At 29.8% G+C, this 17,029-nt stretch overlaps 1 protein-coding gene across 1 annotated transcript in view; it reads left to right on the forward strand.

Annotated features, from left to right (window-relative positions):
- The first annotated feature begins 5,735 nt into the window (after positions 1 to 5,735).
- The window catches only part of LOC121122127 (semaphorin-1A-like), a 140,825-nt gene continuing 129,531 nt past the window's right edge, over positions 5,736 to 17,029 (forward strand). The window contains 1 exon segment of the mRNA XM_071890075.1: positions 5,736 to 6,072. The gene's annotated coding sequence lies outside the window, so the exon portion shown is untranslated.

Raw genomic sequence — 17,029 nt, forward strand, 5'->3', positions numbered from 1 at the left:
GTATTAAGATACCAACTGTTGGAGGCTATATATCATTCCAAATCAAGTCATAGCTGTGCTCACTCATCCACTTTAACAACTATTTGAGACATGACAGGTGCTGAAACTTGTTTCTAGACACAAAGTCGATCTCCGGCTATTTGTTGGATCCAATGCAGCACAATTTCCTCCATCGCCTTCAGATAGATATCTGTGTTGACACTAAGGCCAGTTTTTAAGATATGAGGAGCCATGACATCCCCCTCACTTGCAACGGCCCCAAAGACCATCACAATCATTGGAAACTTTGTTTTTTATACCCTGTGGACGTCCTTTGGTTTTAATACAATCCAGCATCCATTCTGGCTGTTCTGTAAATTATCTTACTAAAATTATCATCAGAGAAGAACCAGATCATTCATCTCTCCTTTGGATGCTTCAATCTGTTGAGCGATTTCGTAGCCTGCATCAATATCTGTACCTTAACTTTATCATTGTGAAGCTAAATAGTTTTCATCCTTTAGCTCATGCATCTCTGATCCTGCAACGCAAAGATTCTCAGGGTCACTATGCTGGTACCCAACTCCTTAGCAATAGATATGTATTGGTCATCATAGATCATGGTCGAAACTTTTTGGATGAGTTTGACCATATTTAAGAGAAGGGAAAAACAATCATAACTAACATTGAGTTGACATGTAAATTCATTTAAATAATCAGAAGTAAATTATTTATATCAATAAAAAACCTTGTTGCATGACGTCTTTTCTCTATAAAACCAGTGTAAGTTATAAATAAGTATACGCATTATTAAAATTAGGAATACGTGCAGAAGGGAATTATTTTTGCTTTGTTGTTATTATTACTTGAAGCAGTAGTCATAATACAAGGCAAAATAATACAAAACTCTCCAATCCCAAACAATTATTTGTCCAATAAATGAATTAAAGTCGTTAAAGGGTTTTTTGTTTTTGTTAATCACGTCTCGCGATTGCTTGTTAGAATTAACTAATCATATTAATCTCATAATCAATATTAGAGTCATTCCATGATAAATTTTCACAAGGAAAGGGATTTTACTAAAATTTATATGTGACATTCACAAATGATATTTTGGAATCGTAATTCAATCTACTACTAAGTTTTAGGCCTTCAAATGAAGAAATGGGGAATTTGATGAATATTTGAATAGAATATATTTACACCAAAGCAATGTTAGACATGCATAATACCTCATTGAAAAGCCATCAGTTAGCATAACAATACCAAGTGGTCCATTAAAATCTAAACACTTGAAATTTAACATTCAACAAATATAAGTTATTAATTAACAATATAATTTCGACAAAATTAAATATATAAATAGATGTGTGCTAAGCTTTCATAAACATTCATTTTGCCACCCTTAGCAACAATGATGGTTTCTAGGAGGAAGTTATATCTGAGTGCTGCTGCTGCTGGAGGCTAAATATGTCAAAAAAGAGTTTTAAAAAACTCAAAGGACTCATTCAATAGAGTTTTCAACGGAAAAGATGGGTTTGTTTTATTGATGGTGTCAAAATTGGTCTCTCCACCTTCTCAACAAGGCTCTTTCAGCCTTGACTTGGGCTTAAGGGGATTGGCCGGGTTGTTTTCTTTAACTCCTCCGTTTCCAGTTGTGACTTTTTGTCAGAGCCTTTCTTCCTCTCCAACGGTTTGTAGTTGTTGAGGCCGAGGACGGGTGTCCTGAAGACGTCCGACTGTTTGCAGTGCACAAATAGAAATTCATCGATTACGTCAAAATGTCATTTTCTCGACTTGTACGTAAGCTAGGGAGCTCAAGTTTGTTTTGTTTTACAATTAATTGCTTAAGATTTAAAATATGGAAATATGAATTTATTTTAATCACTCAACCTTCATTAATTATTGAATTAGTGGCTGTTACGATTTGAATGGACAACTAGGTATTGCCTATATAATAATGACATTGTGACAGATTTTGTGTTTTTTTGTTGCTGAATTTTTTTATTTTTTTACTAAAAGAAGTACCCTTATTTTTAAATTATATAATTGGTACTTCCACTAGTTTAAATAATATAATTTTATTTAAATGGATATGCAATTTCAATTCAACTATTTGACAAATTATCGTGGTATTCTTTGTTAAAACAATACAAGAGTTACCCATGATTTTCACCTATTCAAGTTTCCCAAAAAGTATACAGAGTTTCGCTTCGACACTTCAAACAATTATGTATACATACGTATATATATATATATATAAAAACAATTGAAAGTTATTATTTTTTTTTTGTTTTTTTACGAAGTCCAGGGATATTTCGGTCAGTTCCTTCTCAAAATAAGCCTTTAAGAAGACAAAACTAGAGTACCTGGTTTCATAGGTCTTCTTCTCGACAGTGTCCAGATGCCGAGACCAAGGTGTTACAGTCTGGATAGAAAAGGCCACATTTTTTAGGGGGAAATGTTAGCCAAGTTGTTGAGAAATCATCGTTTTGACCGTTTATACAGTTGATGTGTCCACCTGCGCTAAATAGTTGTCCTGAGAATAGTTTCACTTCCGCCAATGCAATACCACCATTGTCTTGGCAGGTTGTGGGCGAATTATGATCATGTATAAGCAACTTAATGTCGTCATAAACTTCAACCTTCAATTTTTATTTTACATACCTGAACCAGACTTTATCCCAATCACTTGGACCACCTCATCATTCAGTCACTTAACTTTGGATAATGGGCCTAAGGAGAACGGGACGAGACGAGCAATTACAGAGTATTCCATTCCAGGAGTCAAGAAGAGTTGAAAACCTTCTTTTTTTGCCTTCCATCTCGGAAATGCTTGTCATTTTTTTTTCTTTATTTTTTTTTTTTACAAAAGTTGTTTGCCGTATTTTTTTTTTTTTTGTTATTTTAACCTTTATTGAGACAGCAAATTATTTATTAAAATTAGAATTATTTAAAATTTTCTGGTGAAGATGCATTTACAAAAATATAATTGAACATTATAGTTTAAAATTTCTTCATCAGATTAAGGCTTACAAATATATAATACTCATATATCTAATATTATGACATTATAATCTAAAATCTATGAAACACAAACATATATCATTAAGAGCAAATTTGCTTTCAAACTTACAACTAGAACGTCCTTTCTTTTTTTTATTGTTTCTAAAAAGTTTGAGTATTTTCTGCAAAGTCCAAAAATGTATTGATGCGTTTGATGAATGATATCTAATAATATCCGAGGCCCAGTTCCAAGCAACCACAGGTTCTCCTACAGTTATATCCTTTGTTAGGTAGCTCTTAACATTTAATAAAGCATTTCCTATCGACCTAGATTTAGGAGTACTTTCTTTATGTTTTGATGAAACCGTAAAGCCGTATAGCCGTAACTATATTAACGTTATTGTCCTCCAGACCCCTTAGGCTTAAACTAAGAAAGGATGGATCTCAGAACATGTAATTCTGGACTTCCTGAAAAATTGTGTGTAATAGTGTTGAATAATTACCACAATCTTTACATCAAGTGCTGAAAAACAAAAATCCTATGGGTATTTGAAATTAAGCTCTAAATTTTCTTTCATCATCTATTCAGGAAGGTTAAGAAATACTCCTATGCATCCAATTACTTGATAGATTTCATTCCCTAATCCATCAATCACACCTTGATATTGTGTAGCTTGCCATGTTTAGTGAGAGAAAAAGTATACTTCCCTGTAAAAAAACCAAAACAAAAATAGTAATCACCAATATTGTATATTGTTATCAGATTTTTGTGAGTGTCTCCCGTTCCAAAGACAAAGGGTACTGTAAATTTTAAAAAAGGTTTATTTCCATGATTCTTATGAATGCTATCCAGGGTCGTTCTACAAGTGTAAATGGGAGACGCTTTCCAAAGAATTCTTTGTGTTGCCTCTGTATTAGTTAATAACTCTTAAAGAATATTTCATCAGAACATTTTAATAACTATCACTAGAAACCTTCAAATTTATTTTCACAATTTGCTCCTTCACACTGTATTTTTGGTTTTTTTTTAATTCAAATCAACTTTTTAAAGTATGATATACCATTAACAATATCACAGTATGTAGAAATCCTTAAAAATCATTGAAATACTGATACCAATGTTGTTTCCCGAATAAGTATAATAATAATAGTACCATAAAACAGTTAATATTTAAAAGCATACAAAGTAATTAAATACTGATATCAATTTTAATACCGGAACCTGTGCATACACATTTTAAATGTAAGAAATTTTGATTTGATGGGGGAAAGTTAGATATGACGTAATAGATTAAGTCACTGTTTTATTTACTATTAATCTGGTTCATCAGGAAATATCTCATGAGGAGGACAGAAATCTTAGCATGTTTGATTTATGATATGATATAAGTATCAACCTGTAAATATATATTAATATATGAAATAAAGAGTCAGTCTGTTCCAAGTGTTTGAAGTGTATTTATTGATATTAATTCAAACGTAACCGTTTATGCTTTATATGAGCTTAAATAGCCCAAAATATTTTCTGGTGGAGTTGATTAATTTGTTGCCCAATGGTATGTATTATCTTGGCAGGATTTTTTTCATTGGAAAGTTTTGTTGTAGTATTTATTTTGATACTGGAACCGATAAATAAATATAGTTACCGTCTCAACACTAATATATAGAAAGGGTTTCATTAAATCTCTTTTAAAAAGCTTACAAATTCACATTTTCCTTTTTATTTTAAATATTAGAAATATGATGGAATGCAAAAAAAAAAAAAAAACTACAAATGTAAGACTTTTATGATTTTTGATGAGGTAATAGTAGACACGTCATACGCTTTTACATCTGTTTATGTATAAAAGGGACTTTTCTATTTTTCTCTGCTTCTCTTTAAAATTGGCATTTATATCATCAAATATGCATTACATATAGCTACTTGTGTTGGGTTTGGATCGACGCTGCAGACTGCAATTTGGATAGAAAATATAATACCGAATCAGTCTAGAACAGAAGTGGGGACTTGGAATCGAGATTTGCGAATCGAATTGATCACACAGTCAACAAACTCGAGAATTGACCTGTAACTCGAAAGCCAAAATACACAACTCAACTTGATCACACGTTCAACATACTCGAGACTTCCTTTGCCACTGGAAAGCCAAGATACACTACTCGATAGCTTAGACTCGCTACTCAACTTGATCACACAATCAGCAGACTCTATAATTGACTTGCAACTCGAAAGCTAAAACATGCAACTCAACTTAGACTCGTGTGTTAGGTCATATTTTTCACTATACATGAGATACTATGATTTTTTTCAGGACTTGAACTGGATTCGAAGAAAATATTCAAGGATTTGGAATCGTGAGCAAAGACTCACGGCTGGACCTGGACTTACAGTATAAGGCCTTTTTTCCCACCTTTTGTACAGAATAAACCACTTAAGACTAAACCTGGGGTTATGGGAAATGGTCTCGGATCGAGTCTCAACACTAATAAATATATGTAACGCCTCCAATACATCTATATAAAACCATATTCTGCTTAAAGTATACGTTTTAGTAGTTTTAAAAACATATAATTTGAATTAAATTGGCATCTTGCTTTCTTGTTCATTATATGCATATATACGTAATCATTTACAATACATAGGGAAGAAGAGAAGAGGGAAAAAGGCGCCATTGCAAAATTTGAAAAAAAAGAAGAACCGTCTTCCTTTTTTCTTCTCTCTTTCTCTCTCTATGTTCGTCTTTCTCACTACGACCACCACACTAGACGAAATAATATCTATATATATATATATACTAAGTGTATGTCTCTCTGAGTGAGTGACTGAAGAAAAAAAAATATCCATTATAAAAAATGTCAGTTGTACACGTGAAGGCAACCCGTTCACTTCATAACTATACTCCGTAAAAAAGGAATAAAATATTAAGATAGTGCGAGTCCGTGTAAAAGAAATATCAAAAAACTCGGGGGAAATATAGTTATTTATTTACTTTTATATACATTTGTGTTGTTTTTTGACAAATTAATATTTGTAATATTATTATTAGTATTTCTTGTTACAAAAGAGGAGGAAATCGTAGAGATAAGGTAAAGTTGATTTTTTTAATATGTGTTGTCACATGGGGGTTGTGGTCAGGGCCCCATTAAAAAAGGAAAGGGGGAGCAATTTACTATGTCCGTCTAAGCCAGTGGTTTCAGACTGGGCTCAGTGAGGAAATCACGTTCATCAAGAAAATGGCATTTTAAAAAAACAATAATCAAAAATATTCCTTGGCTAAAAAAAATTTCTACACTCACCATACAAAAAATGTCTAGGTATTCTTCAGTGATGAGAGGGTTAGAAATCACTGGTTTAAAAAAATATTACTCAAAAAATGAAATAACTACTTCTTTTAAAGGGATTTATATAGTTACGTCACATGTTGGTAGGGTTCTTTATTTCACATTAAAAATCGGGGAAAGGTGGACAAGGTATTTGTCTGTCTAATTCAGTAATTATGATTAGGGACTGTGTGGTCTATTGGTTAGGGTTTCTTGAGACTATCAATCCCATTAAAAGTTGTCTTTTTGAAACAAAAAAAACCTTCAATTTTTTTTTTTCCTAAGAATAGAAAAACTTCATCAAGAAACGTATTTTTGAAAACAAAGTCTTAAAAAAGATTATTTAAATTTAAATCCTTGATTCAGATTTATATCTAGGATTCATTCCTCCCTCAACGTCAAAAAAAAACAACGTATAGGAGCTCTGTAGTTATTAAAAAGTCGGGAATACTTGATCTAACTTATAGTAGAAACAGAAAAAAAATGAAATCCTTTCAAAAAATCATTAAAAAATATCTTACATACCCTAAAATCTTGAGTTTTTTACTCCACACTCTATTTTCTAAAAAAGTTCTCAATTTATTTTGTGAAATGCATAGAAAAAAAAGATAATCATAATATCTGAACATACTAAAAATATCTATATTTAAATATAAAGAAATTTTGTTCCATTTTTTTTTATTTCCAAGTAATCGAGAGGGACTTCTTTTTTTTTTAAATTTAATAAAAAGTTTGCTGTATTTATGTTGAGTAGTAACATATACCATTATCCACTTTGAAAGTTGTACATATGAGGTGAGTCAATATCAAAAAAATCTTGAAAAACATTTATTAAATGGCTAAAATCCCATTCTACTTATTTCTTCATATTCACGTATAGCCCAACAATTCATGGACATATTTGAATCAATTAAAGTTTTCGTATTCAAATTTGTAAGATAAGTCAAGGATACCTATGAATTTTTACTATAACTTTTTTTGATTTAAGATACTTATTTCCCCACTGATTTGACCACCAATTATTTCAATGTGACAATGAATTTTTGCCCACTTTTTGTACAATTTACGACCGAACCTAAGAGTTGATAAGAATAACATTGTCGATAAAACGACACCAGTTCGTCAAATATTTCAAATATCATTTACACTCAATTTAGATAAAAATCCTTTTAGCTTGTTTGTATTTGTTTTAGTTTTGTGTTCGAAGTATAAATAAATGCTTAATTAGTTGTTGTCAACACAAAATGAAGCTTTAATGATTTTTGACAATGTTAAATCTAATACACAATTGTATAAATATGAACGAATGGACGTTTCTTGGTATAAATAAATTATCATATTTATTTTATATATTCATTATTTGAATATGGCATTCCTTTTTGGTTACTTCAAGCAGGGTTCATAAGAATAATTTGCTTAGAGAAATTGACGATAGTTGGTCAAAAAATACACATATAATTGACGTTCTATTTAGGGAAAAAATTATTCTAGCTTGCTTTTTATTATAGGACAACAAATATTATTACATAGTAGGATGCTCGTTGACACAACAGCAACCCAGAATGATTTTTTTATTTATTTTTTTTCAAAATTGAATCTAGATTTTATTTGTATTTATATTGACAAATTATCTTTCCTGTATAAAAGCAAATTTTTGGTAATCAATTTTTTTGGTGGGCCTCAAATTGCGCTCTTAGAGTACAAAAAAATATTCCTCATTGTATAAAGTTAATAAAATTAATATAACATTTTATTGCAAAGGGACTATATGATGTCGAAATGAAGTCTTATAAATCATTGGTATCATTCATGCCTATCGTAACTCATACAAGGTATTGGAATACAAACATCATATTTAATTGAAATATCCAATAAATATTGTATGTATGTATCTCATCAACCTTAAATCAAACTAGAATGATTCCCTTAAAATTAAACATGTCTTACATTCTTTAACTATTGACTCTCAATTTATTTAAGTAAAATATTATGATTAACCCATTGAAGGCCTGATAAATATTTTTTTTAAATATTGTAGTAGAATGTCCTTATCAAATGCATCGAAAACCTTGGAAATCAAATAAATGTTTTAAACTGAACTAAACATAGCGAAAATTTGAATATTAACTCCATAATTAGATTTGAGGATTTCTTATTTTATTGATGTTAATTTATATTATACCTATATCGATGCCACACATATAATGTAAAAAAAATATATATCTAACTTCAATTATTTTTGCCAACATGGTTTTCTGTCAACTTGCCACTAATGTTGGGCAGTAACGCATTAGATAGTAATATATTACTATAAATATATTGCATATGTAGTAACTAATAACGATACCATTTTTTTTAAACAATTAAAAAGTAATACAAAATTACTTTTTCACAGATTAATCTCGAAAAACGTATTACATATCAGTTTATTGAATCTATCTTTACTTGAGTTATTAAAAAAATGTCTTAATCTGATCTGGAGTTGAGTAACAAGAAATACAAATTATGTCCCTAAACTTTTTTTAAGGTAATACAGGGTGGTCTATTGAAATCTGAACATTTAATTATTCAATAATTAAGTAAGGTGGAGTGATAGAAATTAAAAATTATGTCTATACATTAAAGGATAAGCAATTAGTTACAAAACAAACATGACACAAAAAAAAACATGAGCTTATCTAGCTTACGTACAATTTGAGAAAATGACACTTGTACGTGATCGACAAAATTCATTTTGCGCACTCCTTGAAGCTGGGCGTCTCCAGTCATCAAGTCCAAAACTATGAAGAGGAAGAAGAAATACATAAAAAAAAAGGTCAAACTGGACACGAAGGAGTTAGAGAAAACAGCTCAGGTCAATCCCTTCAAGTCCATGAGGACACATGATGGAGATATCAGATTTCACTCTAGACTATCTAGAGAGCCATTAAAAATTGGTTTGAAAGAGCCTTATGAGGGTTGAGAGGCCTCATTTAACACCAACAATGAAAGAAAGTCTTTTTTTTTAACTTTTGGGCCCCTAAAGCCCTGATGCCAACCCTTCTGGACTACACCTTTTGGGTTCATGTCAAGGAAAATGCCTGCAGTAACCGCCATATAAACACTGAGGCGTTCAAAGCCTCTGTCAGCCAGCACTGGGATACCATGACAGAGAACTACGTCCGCAGCGCGTACCAGGCCTTTCGCCGCCGCCTGGAAGCCATCATTGCCGTTAAGGACGGCTACATTAATGATTAAAAGAGTTTAGGCACACATCTATTTATAGTATTAATTTTGCTTAAATTCTATAATTATTTAATAAGTTATAATTTATTGAAGTTTTAAATTCAAAGTGTTCAGATTTTAATAAACAACTTGGTCAGTTTATGTTTGAGATAATAATGTCAAAGTCTGGAGTTATTTTTGAAACTTTATGTTGAATCATTAAAAAACAATTGATATGAATATTTTTTGTAGAAATACTAAACTATAAACTGTCTGTAAATCAGACACTAAAGAATTTTTGAAATATTAGAGAAGAATAAGTTAAAGTTGTTAATTCAACGATGTCAAGTTAGAAAGGGCTGCGATTAATCTGTAAAAAACTATATTTTTTTTTTCATTCAGAGGAGCCAGGACAAAAAAATCAACGTTTTAAATTAGTTTTTGAAGAGTAGAATTATATATTAATATACAAATATTTACCTAAAATATTTCTAAATGTAAGAAACACGTCAAATAGATTGGAAATTTGTTCATCTCTTAAGAGGATATCGAAAAATAAGTAGGATATAATGTAAGGTAATATTATTAAATAATATACTAAGTAAATTAATTTTCCAAAGAGTGATATACATATAATAAGTAATTTATTACTCAACACTACTCAGAATATTCTGATATAAAAGAAACTGTTTTTTTCTAATTACGAATTCCATTCTCATTAGATTATCAAATTATTTTTATTATGTTGATTCTAATATCCATAACATATTTTGACAGTACCAGGGTTCCTTGACTATTGACAATGTTAAATTAATGTAGAGAAATTAATTTAAAAACCTATACCATATTGTGTGTTCTTTTAAAATAGTTATTTGTTACAAAATTTAAAAAATAAACCCTTTTCATAAGTATTCCAAAGAAAATTGCTCTAAATTGATTTTCCCCCTCATTTTTTTAATAGTAGAAATACGCGGAGCACACCCAAAGGCCTTGAACCTTTTGAACCTCTTGATTTGTCGAAAATAATCCAAAATGGAAACGTTTTGTACGTGTGTACTAACATAATTCTCAAATAAATTTGAGAATCAAATAGGAAATGAGTTCGAAATAAGATTATTTTAGATCAGACCTTTACAAATACTTCCTATTTACAGGTTGACATCTTATACCTTGTACATACTAGTATGTACATAAAGTATCTCTGGACCAACCGTAAAAAGGACTCATAAATTCCATTGTGAAATCTCCTAAGCCTCCCTTCTTCTTGATTTCCAATATATATACATATATATATATTTCTTCATTGATATTGTCAATGCCACAAAGTAAATTAAACTTGACATGAAAATCCCTTTCTTTGTTGAAACCTGATGAAAAACCTATGTAAAAGGCGAAATGAAAGAGTCTTATATCAATTTCATATACAACTTACATACATACATACATGATAGTTACCTAGATGTAAGCATATAAAGTATATACAATAGAGTGGCCCTTAAATGATTATTCTTCAAAATGTTAAGGGAACATATTTTTAAAATGTTTCTTTTGATAAAAATTTATGAAATATAACATTTGAGTCTTATTTATCAATGTTTAGAAGTTGCAGAGTGACTTTAAACTTGTAAATTTCACAAAATAGAATAAGTACTTAAACAATAGTTAATTAAGCAATTTATGGAACAGAACTATTTACATGAATAAGTAATATTTCAAATGTAGTTATTGATAATTTATTATAAAAGTATCATAAATAAAATTTCAATGCGCCATGTTTAGCATGTTGTTTTTTTTTGTTTTAGTTTCTTATGTAAAATATAGGATTTAAGCTATTTTTGAAGTGTTTTTCAAACTCTAAAAATGCATATACCCATTAAATATATTCCTTGTGGTATCCACTTCGAAAAGTACCAGTATTTAATCCGGGATGGTTCAATTGTATTTCACGTGCTGTTTTAGTACCGAAGAGAATGGGAGTTTTTACTAACAAAAATCATTTAACCACTTGGTATATTTCATGTCTTTAGACATGGAACTCTAAAGACCTGGAATAATCACACAAAATTTGTATTCCCACATAAGGGGAAAATAAAATGATTGATTGGTTAGAAAACAAAAAAGGAAAAAAGTCGACGTCATTTTTTTACTCCATTCTTTCAAAAAGGGAAATCAAGACAAGCCACATAATCTGCATACGTAATAATTCCATCTGTTCCATGCTTTAGGTCAGTGGTTCTCAAATGGGGATACACGTACCCCATGGGATACTTGGAGGCACTCCAGGGGTACTTGAGATTTTGAAAGAATATTTTACAAGTGTCACATAACTCAGGGTCGTCCGCAAGAGGTGGGCTGGAGGGACTGTAGGCCCCAAAATTAAGGATTTTTTTTTTGTCCCAAAAATTTAATGTTTAATTTTTTTTCAAAAAATTTATTACTTAAAAATTAATTTAATTTTCTGTGAATAACTATAGATTTTTAAATTTTTCTCCAAAAAATTAAATATTTGAAATTTATTTTCTACAAATTTAATAATTGAAATTTTTTTCCAAAAAATTTCACTTTTCTTGAACAATTTTAGATTTAGATTTTTTGTTTTCCAAAAAAAACTAAATTTTTTGAGAATAAATATGGATTTTTGAATTTTTTCCAAAAATTTTATTTTTTGGTTTTCTTTTTTTTTTTAATCCAAAAACCAAGTGCCTCCTCCCCCCCCAAAATATAATCCTGCGGACAACCCTGTCACAGAAGCTAAAAATTATTTGTAGTCTTAATGGCGTACTTGAGATAAATTACTATCTTAGAAGTGTTACTTTTTTGAAAAAATGTTGAGAATCCCTTCTTTAGCTAACTATATTATGACAGAAATAAGAAATGTCACTAAAATATATTATTTGTAGAACATTTGTGCTTTGTAACGTTGAACAACGCTTTTCAAAGAATGTTGTGATCTTATGTAAAACATGAAGGTGTAAAAGGTGCGCTCTATACACGGTACATATATATTATTTTATTGAACATTTGTGTATAGGAAATAATCATTTTCGACAAGACTATTCTAATAGTTTGAAAAGATTGTGTGTTCATTTATAATAGTAACTTTTTATACATTGCTTTATTCTGACTTATAAGGACTATTTTCAGGACAAAATGTTATTTCTTTCCACGAATTTTGAGCCTTCAAAGCCCATGCGCGCAACCTCTACTTATTGATCAATATATTTAATAGTTTTGTATCAAAAAACATTTTGGGCAATGTCTAGTAATCTGTCAGTCCTTAGTTATTCGAACCATACCAGTCTTACGAGAGGTCATATCGTACTTAAGACTGTCAGTTCTTGAGAGGCTGTTCTTTAACTGTTGGTTCTTTTAATGTACCTTAAAAATTTTGATGGCTTATAAAGACAAATAAATTATATGAGATATGTCTTAACAGCATTGCATATATCGTGTAAAAATATTCATGTTTTCATAATAATATAACATATTATATTTTTATATAGTTATAAAATATATTATACAATATAACGGAATAATTAAAAAGGAAAAATATTCTTCATGACGTCACGAATGATCGAGATTACATTTTTGAAGGACAAACAAGTTGGGATTGTACTGAATGAGATCTTCAATGTTGGCACAAGGGATTGATAATACTGCGTTTAAGGGCTAACAAGTGGGACTGAACTGCGAGGGACCTAAATTGAGTGAATTGCGATCCTTAGTCCTTAACAAGTCCACTACCTATGCCCCCAAACAATTCAAATATATATACGAATCAGTCTAATGTACATAATATTATTTATAATACAAATAATCAGTAAAAGGATAGAAATAAGGGAAAATGTTCTTCCAAGTAATTTTGAATTGGCAAGATGAGATAAGAAAAAAAAAGGAAAAGTTCTTATTGATATAATATATTTATATATTATTTTATAAATGAATGTACTCCAATTTATTTTTGTGGATGTCTACCTTCAATTCAATTCTTCTTTGACAGCTTTCTAAAATAAATGTGCGATATTAATACAAATCATGTAGTATTTGTTAGAAAACACTGCTATGTTGTCTTCTACATATGTGGCGTCTCGGCATGAAATCACACCTGTATTTTTTTCATAAAAATCCATCAGTAAGCTAAATTAATCAAATAAGTTCTGCTCTTTAAATCATAAGCATAAGTTATTTTGATTGTTTGGGGAAAGCCGCGGGGTTTAAATTACATTGTTACGGCTGATCACAATTACATTATGAAAGAACTTACAGCCTCACCTGCAATCAACTTATTGCAATAAATAATATTTGCCTGATAAAGATGGTTAATAATGACCAAAAAGAAGAATTATTTTTATCCCAGCGTGTTTTTATGTTGACACGTCAAATATACAATAGATATCTTGCCGATAAAGCAAAAATAAACTGGACTAAATTAAAGAACTGAAGAATAATCCGAAGCGCTTTTTTTTACTTCATAAATACATATTTATTTATGGCTTAATAGATGTATGACTACATTTAAGTCAATTATAGTCTTAATTTTCAAACTTAGTGTACAAAATTGAATATCCAAGCGTATCAACTCTATAATTAACTTTTCATTTCATTTTTGATACTTGATAAGGCACTTTTTATAGCAAACGTATTTTTAGTTTTTTTCAATTTAAAACTATCCCAATAATGTGACGATTAATTTTTGCTAAAGAATGCAATTTGCAGCGCCTTCTAATGATTTATCAGAATAATTTATGGATAGAAATTGACGAGAACTCATCAAAGAATAAAAATAATTATAAGTTGATTTTGTGTTGAAGGGCCACATATCCATACCTTCAATTCAATTATTTTTTAACAACTTTCTAAAAATGAATGTTGGATATAAATATAAATCACGTGTTATTTGTTAAATCCTTGTTTTGCAATCCGTTTTAAGAAAATATGTATTTTCAAAAAAGTAAAAAATAAAAGTATTTTTCCTCTTCTCTCTAAAACACAAGTTTTATTTCACACCATCATGAGTCACTCATGGAGATTGAATAATTTATATTCATTAAGTGAATTATTAATTAAAACGTCAAATCACAAATTTTTATAAAATATATTTTATCCGTTCAAATTAATTAAAATCCTAACATAAAACATAAATTTTGATCGATTTTTTCAATATCAGAAGCATGAATTTGGCAACTATTTTTTCCTGGTCTCATAAGACAGATATTTCTTTAAGAGTATATATTTTTTGGCACCCCTTAGGTGTATTTTGGCCTTTACATTCAAACTTTTCAGTTAAATACAACATATTCAAATATGCAAATCCTTCATTTGATAAATGAGACTAGATAAGACACTTTTTAAATAAATAAAAAATACATCAATTTATAATTATTTCATTAATGTGACGATGTATTTTAAGTGTATAACTCCTTTGAAAATGCTGTCAAAAAAGAATTGAACTGAAGGTAGATAATAGATATGGTGCTTCTCAACGCAAAAGCACGCTCAAATCATATTCCTCACATGAAGTCTATATTACATTTGTATTCTTTGATGAATTATTATCCCTTTCTATCAAAAAATTATCTACCTATACACTTTGACAAATTAACTACAATTTATTTCAATAAATACTTCTTTTTAACACATTGGAGGTGCCTCAAATTGCATTTATAGTTGTGAAAATTGATCGTTACAATAATAAAAAATAAGCAAGTGATAGTTTTTTTTTTTTTTTCAAAAGGAACTTTATTGGAGCCTATATAAGTATTTAAGGACAAGTAAATGATTTAAACTATAACTAAAATACGTGGTGGATATATTAAGACATCCTAGTAATTTGAATACTAATCTTATAAATGACTAAAATATGTGAATGAAATATTGGTTTGACTGTAGATATGACGCTATAAATAAATTGGGGTTACCTCTCCCAACGAAGTTTTTTGTTTTTGCCCTTGTTTGCTTGTTAGTCACCAAGATTACGGGAAAAGTTACGGATCGATTTTTTTTATGTTCATTCAAGCCCTTAGATGGAGATACAGTGATTAAATATAAGTAAACATTGTCTTATTACATTTACTCCGTCAAACCTAAGACACTTGTGTGAAGTCCATACACAAATTTCATTAGGAATGACTGGGGTACGAACCTACTCACATTGAGTTCAAGAAAATAGTTTATCCCGATTGTGTTGTCCATGAGCAACGGTGATTTCACACGATTTTGATCCAACTTAGTGGGAAGATTACATATGGTCGCACTAAGAGGCCATTAAATTTTGAAAGGCCAAGGTAACACAAAATGTATAAAATGCGTAATCAATTCTAATTTTGTAACAAAGTGAGATGCATCACTCAATTTTATTTTTAGAGGGTGGTTTTGCGCTTGCTGAGTACTCATTCTAGGTTGTTTTTATATTGACGCACAACATCATGTCCACGTTTATAATCTTTTTATAAGTAGGGACAAGACTTAATCAGTTGCGTCCGTGTCTTCTCTGATTTCCCTCGTTTTTGTTCTTCCTTGTTCTTTTACGCAATAAGGATCTGTTTAACGGACAATTGAGCCATTAAACCAAATTAACTTACGTCAATAAAAAGAAATGGTTTCCTTCTTCCTCTTATTTTTTTTTATTTTTTTTACATCTCGATATATGTACACATATGTATATTTGTATAATATACATTCATATAAAAAGGTATATACATACTATATGAAAAAACGTGTAGAGAATATCCAAATAGCTTTTCAACCATCAGAGGTAAATTCTTCCCTTTTTCAACTTCACCTATATATCTATGGAAATTGTTAGATATTCGTCCTTTGAGAGCTCGAAAGAGAAGGAAAAATTAAGCTTTAAAGCAAAGTAAACCAAAGCAAAATAAAGTAGTACAATTGTGGCCATAAATCATACACCAGCCAATTACCCGCAATTACGACCATAAAAAAAAGTGTCATCTGCAATAACTCTCTCTCTCTTTCTATTTATATAAACACACATTGAAAAAACAATAAAAAATTTGTGGGCGAACAAAGCGAATTATTTTCATTTTCTAGTAGTATGTTTATTATACAACAATATGTACCTACACACAAATATTTGTTGTATAGAATTAAATATATATTTTTTTTTAAATGTCAAATCAAGAAGAATCAAGTTAGTTTGATAAATTATTCTATATATAAATATGTGGGCAGTCAACATAAAAGCAAACTAGAATGATTTTTATGAATATTGGATTACATTTGTCGGTATTATTAGATGAATTATATTCAATTTATATCAGCAAGGATTAATCAAATTAATCCATTGTGTGTGTCACAAATTACACTCCCGTAAATAACTTTATTTTCTTTTAACCATTTTGTTATGACAATTATTCAACTAATGTTCTCCTTCACTGTATATAAAGTAAAAGGGTTAATAGGGGATTTCTGCTATACTTAATTTTTGTTCTAGATTGTTTTTCCATGTTGGGCCACAACATGGAAGAACATCAATCAAAGAATTTGCATCAAATTTTAT

This window comes from Lepeophtheirus salmonis, chromosome 7, assembly GCF_016086655.4.
Source record: "Lepeophtheirus salmonis chromosome 7, UVic_Lsal_1.4, whole genome shotgun sequence".
NCBI lineage: Eukaryota > Metazoa > Arthropoda > Copepoda > Siphonostomatoida > Caligidae > Lepeophtheirus > Lepeophtheirus salmonis.